The sequence below is a fragment of the Danio rerio genome, chromosome 9 (genome assembly GCF_049306965.1).
Source record: "Danio rerio strain Tuebingen ecotype United States chromosome 9, GRCz12tu, whole genome shotgun sequence".
Classification (NCBI taxonomy): domain Eukaryota; kingdom Metazoa; phylum Chordata; class Actinopteri; order Cypriniformes; family Danionidae; genus Danio; species Danio rerio.
Genome location: NC_133184.1, coordinates 2,836,528 through 2,853,461, shown reverse-complemented (window position 1 = coordinate 2,853,461; position 16,934 = coordinate 2,836,528). Strand labels below are relative to the sequence as shown.

Here is a 16,934-nt window from a genome sequence, read left to right as displayed (position 1 = left end):
TTGGATGGTCGGGTCAGAATTTGAAAGCATGGATCCATCCTGCTTTGTATCTCTAGGTAGGCAAACAGATGCCCGAGCCACCTCAGCTGACTTCTCTTGATGTGGAGGAGCAGCAGCTCTACTCCGAGCTTCTCCTGAGTGACTGAGCTCATCACATCTGTAAGGGTGCGCCCTGCCACCTTGCAAAGGAAACTCATTTTGGCTTGAATGCAAGATCTTGCCATTTCGGTCACGACCCAAAGCTTCAGACCATAGGTAAGAGTGAATTTTATTATTGTCTGAATAAATAACTATGTCATGTAAATAGCAAATGCACCATGGCACTTGCGCGACTATCTTATAAAGGGAATGGGAGAAGAGACTTTAATTAGTTTAATGCCCAAAACACACCCATAACTCATTTAGAGAATAAGGAAAACCCATTTAGGCCATTCGCCAGGTGATGTGTTTTTACCAATAATAAAAGTGGATTCAGACACACTCGTAAGTGCAGCTTGTGCCATTTGCTTTAGACACTATGCCAAGCAGAGCCTTAAATGTTTTGTTTATAGCAAGTAATGCACAATACCTGACTAAAGTCTTGTCGCCTATTCCTAAATTTTAGGAACAACAAATAATAACTGGTAACACTTAACAATAAGGTTCATTAGTTAATGCATTTGCTAACATGAACTAATCATCAACAACACATGTACAGCATTTATTAATCATAATTGAACATTTACTAATGCATTATTAACATCCAAGTCCTGCTTGTTAACATTAGTTAATGCACCATGAGTTAACATGAACTAGGGTCACATCAGGTGAAGTTTTTTTTCCCTCTCCGCTGTCGACCCTGCCTCACATGGTTCAGAATTGGTAGAGCTACGCATCAATGAATTGGCTCTTCAGTGTTTGAACTCTCAGTAATGATTAAATCACACTGAACTGAGCTAAACTGAACTGAACTGAACTTAAACACTAAAACCTGAACCACACTGTTCCAGTTACTATGACCATTTATGTGAAGCTGCTTTGACACAATCTACATTGTTAAAGCGCTATACAAATAAAGCTGAATTGAATTGAACTAACAATGAACAACTGTATTTTCATTAACTAATGTTTATTAACATGAATATATACTGTAGTGAATGTATTGTTCAGTGTTTGTTCATGTTAGTAAATGCATTAATTAACTAATTAACCTTATTGTAAAGTGTAACCTAATAACTTGACTTCTAGTTGATCATTTAGCATCAGAAGTGTCTTCCATGAAAGGCAAAGGCCTCTAGATTACGCTTATTTGACCAAAATAAAATATGATCATGATCATGACTGCCTTGAGCTTGAAAGACTGCATCCATACATCTCTACTCAAATCACTGATTAATAAAGTCATCTGGAATGGCAAAGAAAGCGTTCCTGCAGGACTCCCAGAGCTCATCAAGATCCCTTGGATTCATCTTCAGCGCCTCCTCCTTCATCTTACCCTAGACATGCTCAATAACGTTCATATCTGGTGACTGGGCTGGCCAATCCTGGAGCAGCTTGACCTTCTTTGCTTTCAGGAGCTTTAATGTGGAGGCTGAAGTATGAGAAGGAGCGCTATCCTGCTGGAGAATTTGCCCTCTCCTGTGGTTTGTAATGTAATGGGCAGCACAAATGTCTTGATAGCTCAGGCTGGTGATGTTGCAGATCTCTCGCACGCCCCCATACTGAATGTAACCCCAAACCATGATTTATCCTTAACCAAACTTGACTGATTTCTGTGAGACTTTTGAGTCCATGTGGGTTCCAGTAGGTCTTCTGCAGTATTTGTGATGATTGGGATGCAGATCAACAGAAGATTCATCAAACAAATCGACCTTCTGCCACTTTCCCAAATGATCAACAAGTCAAGTTATTATTTGTTGATCTTAAAACTGGGATCGACCACAAGACTTTTATCGAGTATTGTACTCCGCATACACTAGAATACATTGGTTTTGCAGCATGATTGTAACCTGAGTGACGTATTGATGAAAGTGTGATATAGATTTTAGAGTTAGACGTGTGCGTATTTTATCAGCTTGGTTCAGTCCCTGCATAACCAGCTGAGTTAAACATTAACCTGACTGACAGTTGTGAATTGTACGAAACCAGCAGCACAGAGCACATTGTGCCGCCTGGCCTCCCAAAAAGAAGCGAAATAAATCAATGAAATAAATGATTACATTGTGACATGCTCCTTTTGGGTTTGGATTGTTGTGTAAAACAAAACACCATTCAGATGCACTGCACCATCGCCATTTACACATACACACACACACACACATGCGCTCTCCTCTGATAACCGACAAACAAACGTGTGTGAATGAGCTCGGAAAAACTCTGTTCCTTCGTTTTCACGAGCCATTGTTTCAGCATGTGCTGCGAACGCCACAGAATTTAGCGGAATGTAAAAAACACCGAGTGTGTGTGTGTGTGTGTGTCAGCGGCTGCGTGACCCTGGCATTTGGCAGGCCTCAGATATGAAGTTTTAGGCTGGCAGCAGATGAACATGGCTTATTTACAGCGCTCCGAACATAATAAATACAAACAAACATAATCGAGTCATTGAGCACATTGTTCTCCGCTCTGAAAGGAAATATCATGGGAACTCCTCAATGGGAACAAAACATAAATTGGAAATGAATTCCTCTTTAATTACTTCAGGGCATCCTGAAATCCTCTCATGGAATTTGCCGTAAACGCTGTGGTTTAACCGCGGCAGTTGTTTTAGAGGAGGGGTAAGAAGGCAATAGCAGGAGGAGCAGCACCTCAGGGAGCCTGTCATACACACACACAGCCTGCCAGTTGCCAACACACTCCATTACAAAACATTTCTGAAATATTTATGAAAAACAGCCTGCGCATTAACATTTCCCTACTTAAAAACCCAGCTTAAACCAGCCTAGGCTGGTTGGCTGGTTTTAGAGGGGTTTTGGCCATTTCCAGCCTGGTCTTAGCTGGTCAGGCTGGGAGATGACCAGCTTGACCAGCCTAGCCAGACTGGACGTCCAGCCAATACCAGCTATGTCCAGCTTAAACCAGGCTTGTCAAGCTGGTTTTAGCTGGATTTAGCTGGTCATTTTCCACCCTGACCAGCTAAGACCAGGCTGGAAATGGCTGGAAACCAGCCTGGAAATGACCAAAACACCTCTAAAACCAGGCTGGTCAACCAGCTAAAACCAGCCAACCAGACTAGGCTGGTTTAAGCTGGATTTTTCAGCAGGGTTAGCATGAGCTCTGAAGCTCCTTTAGATTAATTTATATTCAGACAGGACTATAGAAAAGCGTATAACAACCACCATAAATCAATCACCAGCTAAGATGCTATCAACATGTAGTTAGCAATTAGTTAAAACGGGCTAGTAAAGCTTTAAAGATGTTAGTAACACACTCACCCTGCTGAAAAATCCAGCTTAAACCAGCCTAGGCTGGTTGGCTGGTTTTAGCTGGTTGACCAGGCTGGTTTTAGATGGGTTTTGGCCACTTCCAGGCTGGTCTTAGCTGGTCAGGCTGGGAGATGACCAGCTAAAACCAGCTTGACCAGCCTAGCCAAGCTGGGAGTCCAGCCAAAACCAGCTTTATCCAGCTTAAACCAGGCTGGTCAAGCTGGTTTTAGCTGGATTTGGCTGGTCATTGTCCAGCCTGACCAGCTAAGACCAGGCTGGAAATGGCTGGAAACCAGCCTGGAAATGGCCAAAACCCCTCTAAAATCAGCCTGGTCGACCAGCTAAAACCAGCCAACCAGCCTAGGCTGGTTTAAGCTGGATTTTTCAGCAGGGAGATGTTAAGAAAGTGTTAAACATGCCAGCAATATGCAAAATTGTGTTGGTGATGTCTTAAAATCTTAACATTATGATTAAGCATGTAAGCAATGTGTCAAAGTATGCTTAAAACAGGTTAACAACATGTGCAAACATGCCAACAATGTGTTTAAATTGTTTTAAAGTGGAATTGCTAGCACAATTCTCGCATACAGCAACCACCTTAAATTTAACATAGGCTATATTGCTAACATGTCAGGATTTTCCAGCATATTGTACGTTGTTTGTAAATGCTTTTCCTTAATTGTTGGATTAGTTTATCTGCTTTTATACTCCTTTACAGTTTACAAATAAATCTTTTTGATAGAAAAAAATGTATAGTATCAAAGTATTTTTTGCAGTAAGTCCAAAAGGTTGATTACAATAAAAGCAAACTGCAACACACTAAGAAATTTACATCACGGTCTTTGTATAATACCGCCTCGTTCTCCCACATTTGTGCTACGAGACGCTGCATATTATTGATTTTATGACATTTTAAAAGGTTTTAAACAACATGTCGTTTCTTAACTGAGAAAAATATGCAAATCAGAACAATAATTCACGTCTCCAGTCCTATAAGTGTGAAATGCGCTTTCAGTGAAAAGCATTGCAGAGCACGCCTTCATCCTTTATAATGATTAGGGAAATATGAGCCATTAGGTTCTACGCGACCTTTGACCTCGCTGCCATAGAACTGGCCAATGAAGAAAAATCAAAAAGTCATTTTCAAGTGTAAAGCATAAACGACTTATTGCTTATCGATTTGAATAATGTGTTTGAAAATTCAACATAGAAATCAATCATAAGAACACAAAAGAATTTATTAAAGCTGGAGAGGGAGATAAGGTATTATTTCCGTTCTTGATTATATATATATATATATATATATATATATATATATATATATATATATATATATATATATATATATATATATATATATATATAAACAGTCACCGGCCAATTTATTAGGTACACCTTACTAGTATCAGCTGAAACCAGTCTGGCCATTCTCCTCTGACCTCTGGCATCAACAAGGAATTTGCGCCAACAGAGCTGCCGCTCACTGGATATTACTGGATATAAATCAAAAACCTGAAAATAAAACCATACATTATGAGTGAAATAATAATTCAGTGTAAAACATATATTTTTGCACATATGAAACGACAAACTTCTTCTGACTTGTTCTTATTTAATATATGAAAAATCATATGTGAGCAATATAAACTCTGTTTTGATAAATGATTAAATTCATACACATATATACAGTTGTAGGCAGAATTATTAGCCCCCCGAATTATTAGCCCCCTTGTATATTTTTTTTCCCCAAGTTTTGTTTAACGGAGAGCAGATTTTTTTTAACACATTTCTAAAAACAATAGTTTTAATTACTCATCTCTAATAACTGATTAATCTCTAATACTTATTTATTTTACCTTTGGTCTAATAATTTTGTCCTTAAAATGGTGTTTAAAAAATTTAAAACTGCTTTTATTCTAGCCGAAATAAAACAAATCAGACTTTCTCCAGAAGAAAAAACATTATCAGACATACTGTGAACATTTCCTTGCTCTGTTAAACAAAAAAAAAATCAAAGGGTGGCGAATAATCTAACTTTAACCTAATTAAACTAAATTAAATAATGTTTTCTACAAAGCGAATCTGACAAAGTGGTAAAGACAAAGAGAGAGCTCTCAGTGCACAGACACCTTTCTCCCGCTCCATCACTGAAAAAAAAAAAATGCTCAAGCTAAATCAGTCTATTTCCAGCTCTGCTCTAATGATTTCCATGTTTGCGTGAGAGCGCGGTGTTCAGCAGGAGCGGTGACTCCATCAGCCTGAACAATCCCATCTGTAGGCGTCCAGGGGCCTTTCCCTGCACAAATGACTGACAGCAGAGCGGACTAAAGCACTATTACCGGCACCCGGGGCCACGAGCAGCAAAAACCCACCAGCATCCAGCGTAATCTGCCACACCGACTCCTTCCACCAAACGATTATCAGCTTGAAATGCAATTTTATGCATTATAACTCCCTTCTCCTCAAATGGCTTTCAGAGCCCCCCCAAAAAATGCACATGACATGCGATTACCAGTCAACAAAACAATCGTTTCTCCTCCCCGGCGGTAGTTTTGCCCACTCGGGCTCTTAAAGGTCCCCTCTTAGACACTTATTTGACGTGACGGAGGGAGCTACGTGTTCTTTAGATTTTTAACCATTACAGAGTTTTCATAGAGCTGCAGTCAATTTATTTTATTTATTCTAATGAGCAGCATTAGCGGTAACGTGGTTAGCGGCGCTCGGGCTCATCGGCTCGTTAATCACACTCTGCAGACACTCGCAAATCAACTTCTAACAGCAAGCACTGAATCAAGCTCAATGGAGCGTGCACTCCTTCACAATTTATGATCTTTCAAATTGCATCTTTTCAACCATTAAATTGCAAGATACCATAAATTTTTATCTCCTCCGCTTTAGTCCCGGCATTCATTCTGTCCCGCGAACAGCAGAAGAGTTGTAAATCCAGGGTAGTTAGGAGGAATTTAAGCTCTGTCTCCTGAAAGGAAACCCAAGCGTAGGGCGAAGGCTGTTAATTTGCCATTGAGGACAAATACCAGGAGTGATAAAGTTTAAGAGCTCAACAGGGAGCTAAATCTGGCGCTGGTAGGCTGCGGCTTTCTTCAACCTTGGGTCCACTAACTGTGCTAACTGTGTTAGATATCATCCGTCACATTTGATTGAGGGTTGAGTTTCGTTTGATAAAAGTCTCGTCTGCAGTTACAGAAAGGTCTGCTTGGCAAGAGCTGACAGATTGTGTAATGGCTGGGATTTTTAGGATTTAGGATGAGAAAACATATGATGGTGGCACGGTGGCTCAGTGGTTAGCACTGTCGCCTCACAGCAAAAAGGTTGCTGGTTCAAGTCTGGCGGGGTCAGTTGACATTTCTGTGCTTCTCCTGCAGTCCAAACACATGCGCTGTAGGTGAATTGTTCATAGTGTATGAGTGTGTGTGTGAATGCGAGAGTGTATGGGTGTTTCCCAGTACTGGGTTGTGGCTGGAAGGGCATCTGCTGCGTAAAACATTAGCCGGATGATGTCAAATAAGTGTGTTTTTATTATTCTGCTAAGGTCACAAGCAATTTTGGCGAGCCAGCCAGGATCGTTATTTGAGAATTAGGATTATCATTGAATCTTGGGAAAAGGGAATGGCTGATCACTCACTGTAGGCTGCAGATGGGTAAATAATAATTCAGGTCTATTTGCGGGGCCAGGCTCGATACCAGTGTTTTTTAGTAGTTGGGTTTATCGTGTAGGAGTAGGGATCATACTTTATAGCTGCTTATAAACAGTTAATAACTTAATAATAGGCAGGTAATACGCCAGTAGTTAACAGCATGAATTGTGACTTAAAATAAGTTAACACATCAATATATGATATTAAAATGTCTAAAAGTGTCATTTGAAATTATTACAAAAAAAAAATTATATATATATATGTGTGTGTGTATGTATGTATATATATATATAAATATATATATATATGTATATATATATATATATATATATATATATATATATATAAATATATATATGTATGTATGTATGTATATATATATATATATATATATATATATATATATATATATATATATATATATATATATATATATATATATATATCGTAAATTAGCAGTATTTTCCCGTATTTTGTTCCCCTATTTTTTTGTTCCTGTATCATGCCGTATTCATGTTTTACTCATTTATTTATGATTTTAAATTGCATTATGGGACCTGGATCTTTCCTCTTATAACTTTTTTTTTTTTTTAATAACTTTTTAAATAGTTTATAGTGAGTTTATAGTGATATTTGGTCTTGGTTGGTGTTGTATATTATACTACAAAAACCTGGTAATAAGCTGCCAATGCATTTTCTATTATTTTACAGACTTATTTCTCTATATATCACTTCTTATACATTTTATAATTACTAAAGTACTAAAAAGTTACTAAAATCACCTTATTAAACTGTTGAGTTGAATTTTGAGCATCAAAAGTCGACAGATCAAGCTCCCATAATGCAATTCGCAACTGTAGTAAAGCGAAAAAAAGTGTTCATTAACAGATATTTTTTCACAGTGCATGTACATATAACAACACAGGCTCATTTTGAAAACGCAGCCCTATATACATTTCTGGAGGTCACAAATTATGTAGCCAGAGGTATGACGCCATTCCTCTTTGTGCTTACCAGCTGATCACTTACCTTCGTATGGACGGCTTTACCGATGTTACCAGTTTGTTGAGTGGCTCGTCGCGTACGATGGTGGACTTGTGACGTGGAGGGGAGTTAGAGGAGAGGGGAGTTTGAGTCTGGCAAAGAATGGTTCCAGGAAGCTAGTAAAACAAAAAGCCAAAAAATACAATAAACAAGTAAATAACAGGGTGAAAATGTGGTAAAAATCTGAAAACATGGTAAAAATCAGGCTGTTGCGAGGGCTTTTCTTTATCTGGATTACTTTTCAAAACACTGCCAGTTGGGTTTAAAAAGTGGGTGGGCACTGGTCGGTCAGTGCTTTTGTAAACACTATTGGTTGGGTTTAGGGAAGGAGGAGGGTGGGTCAGTCAATCGGTCAGTCAGTCAGCCGACAGCGACCTCTAGTGGATTTACTCAAGCACAGCAGGCGCGAATGGCACTCACAAGATAAATTTGAGATCTCAAAAAGCGTACACAGTGGCCTCTGGCAGATTCGTGAAAATAAAAACGGCAAAAAACATACCTCCTCTGACGTATTCGGCGCTCTCCAGAAATGTATATAGGGGTACATTTTCAGAATGAGCCTGGGTTGACACTTAAGTAGCATTTTATATCATTAATTTCAAAACATCCACAAACACAGGCTCGTTTTTTTTAATATACTTTTAAGATTTGCTATCAATTTCAAGAACATGTTTAATAAAGTGAAGTGCATTTTGGGGCTAAATTTAGAAAAAAGGCTTTCTGAATTGTGTTTGTGTGAAGAGTGATCTGAATGGTGAGCACTCGCATGAGCTGAAGACTGTATTTATAATCACTTTCCAGAGAAAAGAGTTTTAATTGTGGGTGGTAAGGGGTCTCCTGCTTCAGCGCATTCAGTCATGCTGAAATAATGTGATATGTGGCACTAAACATCACACAGAATCCCTGGATGCCACTGCTAGTAGTTTAGTGGTGTGAAGAGCAAACATCAGACAAAGAAACACACTCTATTATCACGCTTTACCAGCGGAGGCAGCTGGAGAATCAATACATGTACAGATGAAGAGGAGCAGAACTTATAAACCAGAAAGCTGTTGGAAAGATTATGTGCAAGAGAAGATCCTGATGAGGTTTAATGTAGTTTTTGTGAAGCTCACAGCCAAAAATATTGATCTGCATCAGTAGATGACGGAGTAGCCCATGAGTAATCCCATTGCTGAATTATTACTTAAAGGGATAGTTTAACCAAAACTGAACATTTGATAAGAGGTGGCACGGTGGCTCAGTGGTTAGCACTGTCTCCTCACAGCAAGAAGGTCGCTGGTTTGAGTCCCAGCTAGGCCAGTTGGCGTTTCTGTGTGGAGTTTGCATGTTCTCCCCGTGTTGGCGTGGGTTTCCTCCAGGTGCTCTGGTTTCCCCCACAGTCCAAACACATGCGGGATAGGTGAACTGGGTGAACATAATTGGCCGTAGTGCATGAGTGTGTGTTTGTGAATGTGAGAGTGTATGTTTCTCAGTACTGGCTTGCAGCTGGATTGTTATCTGCTGCATAAAACATATGCCGGAATAGTTGGCGGTTCATTCTGCTGTGGTGGCCCCTGATAAATAAGGGATTAAGCCGAAGAAAATTGAATGGATGATGGTGGTAAATAAGTGTATTTTTTATTATTCTGCTAGACAACAGAGAATCGTGGTCGAATTGTGGCGAGCCAACCAGGAGATTTCTTTGAGGACTAGGATAATGTTCGTTGGACTCAATTTGTATGTCATTGTGTTTGTTTAAAAAAAAACATTCAAGTAAGTTATTAAAAGAAAGCTGCAAACATGCAACAAAGTAACATGAGGTTTAAAGTAACATTGAGTTTAAAGATGACGTGCTTCTGAGCTTATCATCACTCTGTGTGCAGACGTCTTTTGACGTGAAATTTGAATGACAACTACAGGAGAAAAAAAAAGTAAATCATAAAAGTACAGGGCCTGGACAATGAAACTGAAACACTGGACAAAATAGTGTTGGACAAAATAGCATAAAACATATGCCGAAATAGTTGGTGGTTCATTCTGCTGTGGTGACCTCCGATAAATAAGAGACTAAGCCAAAGGAAAATGCATGAATGAATGAATGATGGTGGTAAATAAGTGTATTTTTAATTTTTCTGTTTGACAACAGAGAATCGTGGTCGAATTGTGGCGAGCCAGCCAGGAGATTTTTTGAGGTCTAGGATAATGTTCGTTGGACTCAATTTGTATGTCGTTGTGTTTGTTTAAAAAAAAAAACAATCAAGAAATTTATTAAAAGAAAGCTGCAAACATGCAACAAAGTAACATGAGGTTTACGCATCTTCTTTGTACATCTGAATGAACGTGAAACTGAGCGCAACATGCACGAGCACAAAACCCCTCCCTGCCTCCTCCCCTGTATGAATATGCTAATGACTCTACTTTGGCAAAACCAAACGAAAAAGCAACGGCAAAAGCAAGCAAAAAAAGTAACTTTGAACAGAATATGAACTGGAGGTGCTGCTTTTGGAGGTAGACCGGAGAAAAGCGGTGTTATTTGCAAGTTTGTCCTCCGGAATTAACAACAAAAGGAAAAAATAGAGTGGGAGAGTTTAGCTGATGCGGTCAACACAGTTGGATCTGAACATCGCACTGAGTGCATTTAAAAAAGAAATAGTGCGATGTATTGGTGTAAAAAAAAATTTTTGCATGACAATATATTTTGACACGTTCAAGCATGAACTCGGTTCGAATCCAGCGTCTGATGAACTTTCTCTTTTTTTTCCCCCGCTACATATCAGATTTTGCCTATACAGATGTAAACATTATTGAGTCACTTTGGGGTGATTTGGAGGAGCGAGTCAGGAAACCTGCATCACAAATAGACCTGGGGCCTCATGTATCAACACTGCGTACGCACAAAAACTTTGCGTACGCCAGGTTTCACGCTCAGAATCGCTCACGTTTGGATTTACTAACAATGAACTGAACGTGGGAATGTGCGCAGGTTCACGGCAGCTTTCTGGCTGGCGTACGCACATTTTTTGTGCGTGTCTGTTTTATTTCCATTGGCGACTCCTAGAGGCAGTTGTGTTAAATTCCTCTCTACAAAGTGTCTGAGCCTTGCAATGGCAGCTGTATGAGACGGGTTCATCTAGCAGGTATATAAGGTTTCCATACCATACAGTTGACCAGCTAAACATTAAAGCACAATTTGCAGCGGTTGCCTGTTTTCCCAATGTGATCTGAGCTATCTACCGCACGCACATTGCTATAAAGACACTATCTGAAGATGAATTTGCATGCGTGAATCAGAAACATTTCCATTCAATAAATGTGCAAATAAAATATGATGCACAAACTTATTGATGATTCCTACGTGTCTTTCTCGTGATAAATAGTATGCAAAATCTGATATGTAGCGAGGGTAAAAAGAAGAAAGAGTTCATCAGACGCTGGATTCGAACCGAGTTCATGCTCGAACGTGTCAATACATGATCACATGCGTCTTACGAGGTGCGCCACTGAGACTGCTAAGGGTACTGCAACATTTTACAGATATAAACCACACTATTTCTTTTGTTAATGCACTCAGTGCGATGTTCAGACCCAACTGTGTTAACCGCATCAGCTAAACTCTCTCACTCTATTTTTTTCTTTTGTTGTTAATTCCAGAGAACAAACTTGCAAATAACACCGCTTTTCTCCGGTCTACCTCCAAAAGCAGCATCTCCAATTCACATTCTGTTCAAAGTTTCTCTTCTTGCTTGCTTTTGCCGTTGCTTTTTCGTTGGGTTTTTCCATTAGCATAGTCATTAGCATATTCATACGGGGGAGGAGGCAGGGAGGGGTTTTGTGCTCGTGCATGTTGCGCTCAGTTTCACGTTCATTCGGATGTACAAAAGAATATGCGTGGGATTCGGCGTACGCAGTGTTTCATACATCTGAATTTTTTACTGCGTACGCACATTTACAGCTTTGTGCGTACGCAATGTTTTAGTAAGATTTCCACGCAAGTCTTCGTACATGAGGCCCCTGGTCACTATTCTGCAAGAAGATCGGCTCAAAATCCCTTTGGCAACTGTGCAGGACTTTTATCTGTCCTTCCCAAGGTTAACTTATGCCGTACTGGCTGCAAAAGGACGCCCTGCACCATACTAAGGAATAACTGTGGTCTAAAATCTGACAGTTTCATTGTCCAAGCAGTTTCCAGTTTTCTTCATCTGCTTTGTGGTCAACAGAAGCAGGTGACTCGTAGATGTTTTGGAACCACTTAAGGGTGAGTAAATAATTTCATTTTAGGGTGAACTATCCCTTTAGGTTGCCCAATAAATGATAGCTTTTAAAACACAATCTGTTCCAGCGCAAACCAGCAGCAGCAGCCAAGAAGTTGCTTCTCAAGTTCGTAAACTTCGGCTAACTACCCTCGAACTCTTGAGACTCCCATTCTAGACGATGGCGTTCGAGAGGCCATTGAATGTAACCTGACGAAGGTGGAAAACAAGCTACTTACCCGCACCATACTGTTCTGAGGAATTGGCATAATTGTTTCAGATTACATCTCCTGTGGCAGAGAGCAGTGAGGAACACACTTGTCAAACAATATGGTCAGATTAGCTGTTTCTGATTGGGCGCGTATCGAAGCGATCTCCCTCATTACACACCTAAGAAAAGAAACAAAAGATCGCTTTAAAGTGACTTAATTATCCACATAAAGAACGGAGTGACAAAGCCAGTAGCTGGGCCTGAAGTGAAGGGTTAACCCTTTCGCGCAGTGAAAAACTCTTTATCCACTTCACATGGTGCAGGAATCAAGCCAAGCGACCGCAGGGTGTCGAACATGAGCAAATTCACACACCGCTGATTGGCTGCCGAGAGGGGAAACTGAGCTGTTAAAGAACAAGTTTTACATGCGCACACTACAGGTAAGAGCACAGGTTGTATGTTAGCAAAATTGCAAAGCGTATCCCATTTGATTACACACTGTACAGGGACAGAATGGATTCAACAAATCTAAAGTTTTAGGGATTTAAAGTTGATTCTCTAGATTGAGATCATGAGTTGAATCTCATTTAAAGTTCTAGGAAAGTCAAAATTACTTTTTTAGATGTTAGTATCATTATGCTAGCCGTAAGGTTATCTATGATCTAGTGTTCATTTAGAAGATATAAACATTCAAAGCTTTAGGTTTGTCATTTTCAGCTAAATTATATATTAAATATATATGTAGTTATTGTAATGTAATATATATATATATATATATATATATATATATATATATATATATATATATATATATATATATATATATATATATATATATATATATATTGTTGAAGTCAGAATTATTAGCCCCGCTTTGAATTTGAACTTTTTTTTTTGTTGTTTTTTGAATATTTCCTAAACAATGATTAACAGATTCAGGTAATTTTCACAGTATGTCTGATAATATTTTTTCTTCTGAAGAAAGCTTTATTTGTTTTATTTCGGCTAGAAAAAAAGCAGTTTTTCATTTTTTAAAAACTATTTTAGGGACAAAAGTATTAGCCTCTTTAAGCTATATAATTTTTTCCGATAGTCTACAGAACAAACCATCGTTATACAATAACTTGCCTAATTACCCTAACCTGCCTAGTTACCCTAATTTACCTAGTTACGCCTTTAAACGTCACTTTAAGCTGTATAGAAGTGTCTCGTCAAATACTATTTACTGTCATCATGGCAAATATAAAATAAATCAGTAATTAGAAATGAATTATTAAAACTATTATGTTTAGAAATGTGTTGAAAAAAATCTTCTCTCCGTTAAACAGAAATTGGGGGAAAAAGCAGTCTTATAATTTAGGGGGGCTAATAATTCTGATTTCAACTGTGTGTGTGTGTGTGTGTGTGTGTATATATATATATATATATATATATATATATATATATATATATATATATATATATATATATATATATATATATATATAATCTATTTATTTATTTAGTTACTATTTATTTATTTTTGACGTCACCTCATACTTTAGTATTTGACATGTCCCGCCCCCTTTGAGACACTTCACATTTGCTTTTCATTTGATGCACTTGAGCGCAATCATTGAAGTCAGAATTATTATCCCTCACGAATAATAAGTCCCCTGTATGTTTTTTTCTCCCCAGTTTCTGTTTAACGGTGTAACGACTGTGTGGAGTGACAGAGGACAACTGGAGGTAAGATCCAATATGCAGGTTCATTCAGCGTCAGGCAAGCAGTGGTCAAATCAGGTACAAACAGGTATGTGCAGGCAAATCCAAAATCGTAGTCGTATTAACAGGCAACAGGTCAAAAGGCAGGCAGCTAAACAGGAGATGAGGGAATACAAGGTTAGGGTCTAACTCAGAGAAATAAGACAGGGAAATGCGTTGTAATGTCACACTAGGTAAACAAGACTCGGCAAACTGGATGGGTTCATGAGTGGCTTATAAGTGGAGGTGCAGCTGGTGAGTGCAATCAAGCTAGATGTGTGAGCATGGGTGTCTGGGAGCAGTGCATGTATGAAAATGTAGTCCTGGGAAATGCGGAAGTGTAGTCCTGAAGTTCGTGTGAGAACCAGCGATCTCTGGAGAGCAATCGCTGGTTGTGTGACAAACGGAGAGAAGATTTTTCAACAATTTTCTAATCATAATAGTTTTAATAACTCATTTCTAATAACTGATTTATTTTATCTTTGTCATGACGACAATAAATAATATTTTACTAGATATTCTTCAAGACACTTCTATACAGCCTTAAGTGACGTTTAAAGGCTTAACTAGGTTAATTAGGTTACCTAGGCAGGTTAGGGTAATTAGGCAAGTTATTGTATAACGATGGTTTGTTCTGTAGACTATCGGAAAAAAATGTAGCTTAAAGTGGCTAATAATTTTGTCTCTAAAATAGTTTTTAAAAATTTTAAATCTGCTTTTATTCTAGTTGAAATAAAACAAATAAAGCTTTCTCCAGAAGAAAAAATATTATCAGACATACGGTGAAAATTTGCTTGCTCTGTTTATCATCGTTTAGGAAATGTTTAATAAAGAAAAAAAATCAAAGATGGGCTAATAATTCTGACTTCAACTGCATATATATTGTTATCCTAAAAATCATTTTATAACTATTTAATAAAATCGTTCTTTACCTTAATTTGTTAAGAAACCTTTAGGGTGTCAGGATCATTGATTATAATTATTTTATTACAAGTTTGTAAGACTTATTTGAGCTAACATTTAGGCGTCGGCGCAGCATCAATCCGGACAAAATTTCTAACCAGCATGCACCGATTTAAGACCGATTTCGATCGATCTGCGCAGCGCTGCATGAAGTCGAATACACCTATAGTCTTGTAGGTCTTTAATCATTTTAAACGGATCTTCACTCCAGAAATTAGGTAAAATATTCAGAAGGGCTAATAATTCTGACTTCAACGGTAGGTGGGAGTTTTCTATAAATCATGGTAAAAGCATGTATCTCGAACATGTAGAAGAGTTTCTTTTTGTGTGTGTGTGGATGAGGGTTAATTGATTTAGGCTCAGGTTGAACGTCTCCACTCGAGTGCTTTTAAAGCGGCTAATAAAGATCCAGCACACTCTCATTGTGAAGGTCCATCAAATGTCACGCGTGTTATGCTGGCAAAATTGCATTTCAGTCTGTTCAGAGACAGACGAAGACTATTTTAACATAAAATGCAAAGCAATCATATGATAGCGTCACTGGAAATGAATACCTGTGTGTGGAGTTCGTATTAACTTGTCAACTGTACCTAGATGTCCAAGAAGTACAATTCACAGAAGAGCAGGACTGCGGGGCATGTTATTACGGCAAGAAACACAGAGAGAGAGAGAGAGAGAGAGAGAGAGAGAGAGAGAGAGAAAGAAAATGGCGACTTAATAAAACATCACTGAAAGTGGAAGAAAAGCTAGAGCTCGCCAAGACCTGGGTACTGTAATTGTGCATCGCTGATTTACCAGAAGAGTTCTGCATTTTTTTTTTCCTGCTTAAATACACTCTGACTTTTTAGTGAAATATAAAAGTGCCACATTTGCCAGAAATTTGGTACGCTGAAAAAAGTATTCATTGGATTTACAAAACGTTCTTAAGGCAAGTGGTTGCTAACAATTGATATGGGCTGGATTTAAAGGTGCAGTATGTAAACTTGACACCCAGTGGTTAAACTAGGTATTGCACTCCTGGTTCAAAACAAACGCAAGTGCAGGTTGCTAGATTGACGACACCAACAGGAGTGTGCTTAACTATCGAGCCTAAAGCCTGATTTAAATCATGTTTTAAATGAAAGCAACGGCACGTGATAGAAAGGAATATTCTCCATATTAAAATGAGTTTATGTCCTAACCACAACCTGAAATATACATTTTAGAAACACCTCATGTGCTTTACTCAGAGTTAATAATGTGAGTTTGAATGCATTTTACATGACATTTATTGCTGTACCACTGAAAGCAGCAGCAGATCTTTAAAAAAATAAACCATTTGAATGGAACTTGTGACTCAATATATATATATAGTTGAAGTCAGAATTATTAAACCCCCTGAATTATTAGCCCCCCTGTTTATTTATTTTTTGCCCAATTTCTGTTTAACAGAGAGCAGATTTTTTCAACACATTTCAGTCTCACTTTATATTGTGGCCTTAACTTATATGTACTTACACAGGAATTAATAGTTTGTTAATATGTACTTATTGTGTAAATACATATATTTTTTGTGTACTTATGCTTAATTGAATACCTTAATGTAATTACATATGTAATTAACTTCTGTAACTACATTTATAAATACACTGCTGACCATTCCCTACACCTTAACCCACCCTTAAACCTACCCATACCAGCAAAC

General features: G+C 38.3%; 1 long non-coding RNA gene across 6 annotated transcripts in view; it reads left to right on the top strand.

Moving 5' to 3' along the window:
• The window catches only part of LOC141376046 (uncharacterized), a 129,462-nt gene that overhangs the window by 27,824 nt on the left and 84,704 nt on the right, over positions 1-16,934 (top strand). The window contains exons 3-4 of one of the 6 annotated variants that reach the window (XR_012385121.1): positions 12,868-12,984; positions 14,222-15,933. The exons of 3 other annotated variants lie outside the window; for them this stretch is intronic. This is a non-coding gene — a long non-coding RNA (uncharacterized lncRNA). Of the gene's footprint in view, positions 1-12,867; positions 12,985-14,221; positions 15,934-16,934 lie in introns of those variants that run through there. 2 more of the 6 variants (XR_012385120.1, XR_012385117.1) reach the window with 2 other exon arrangements.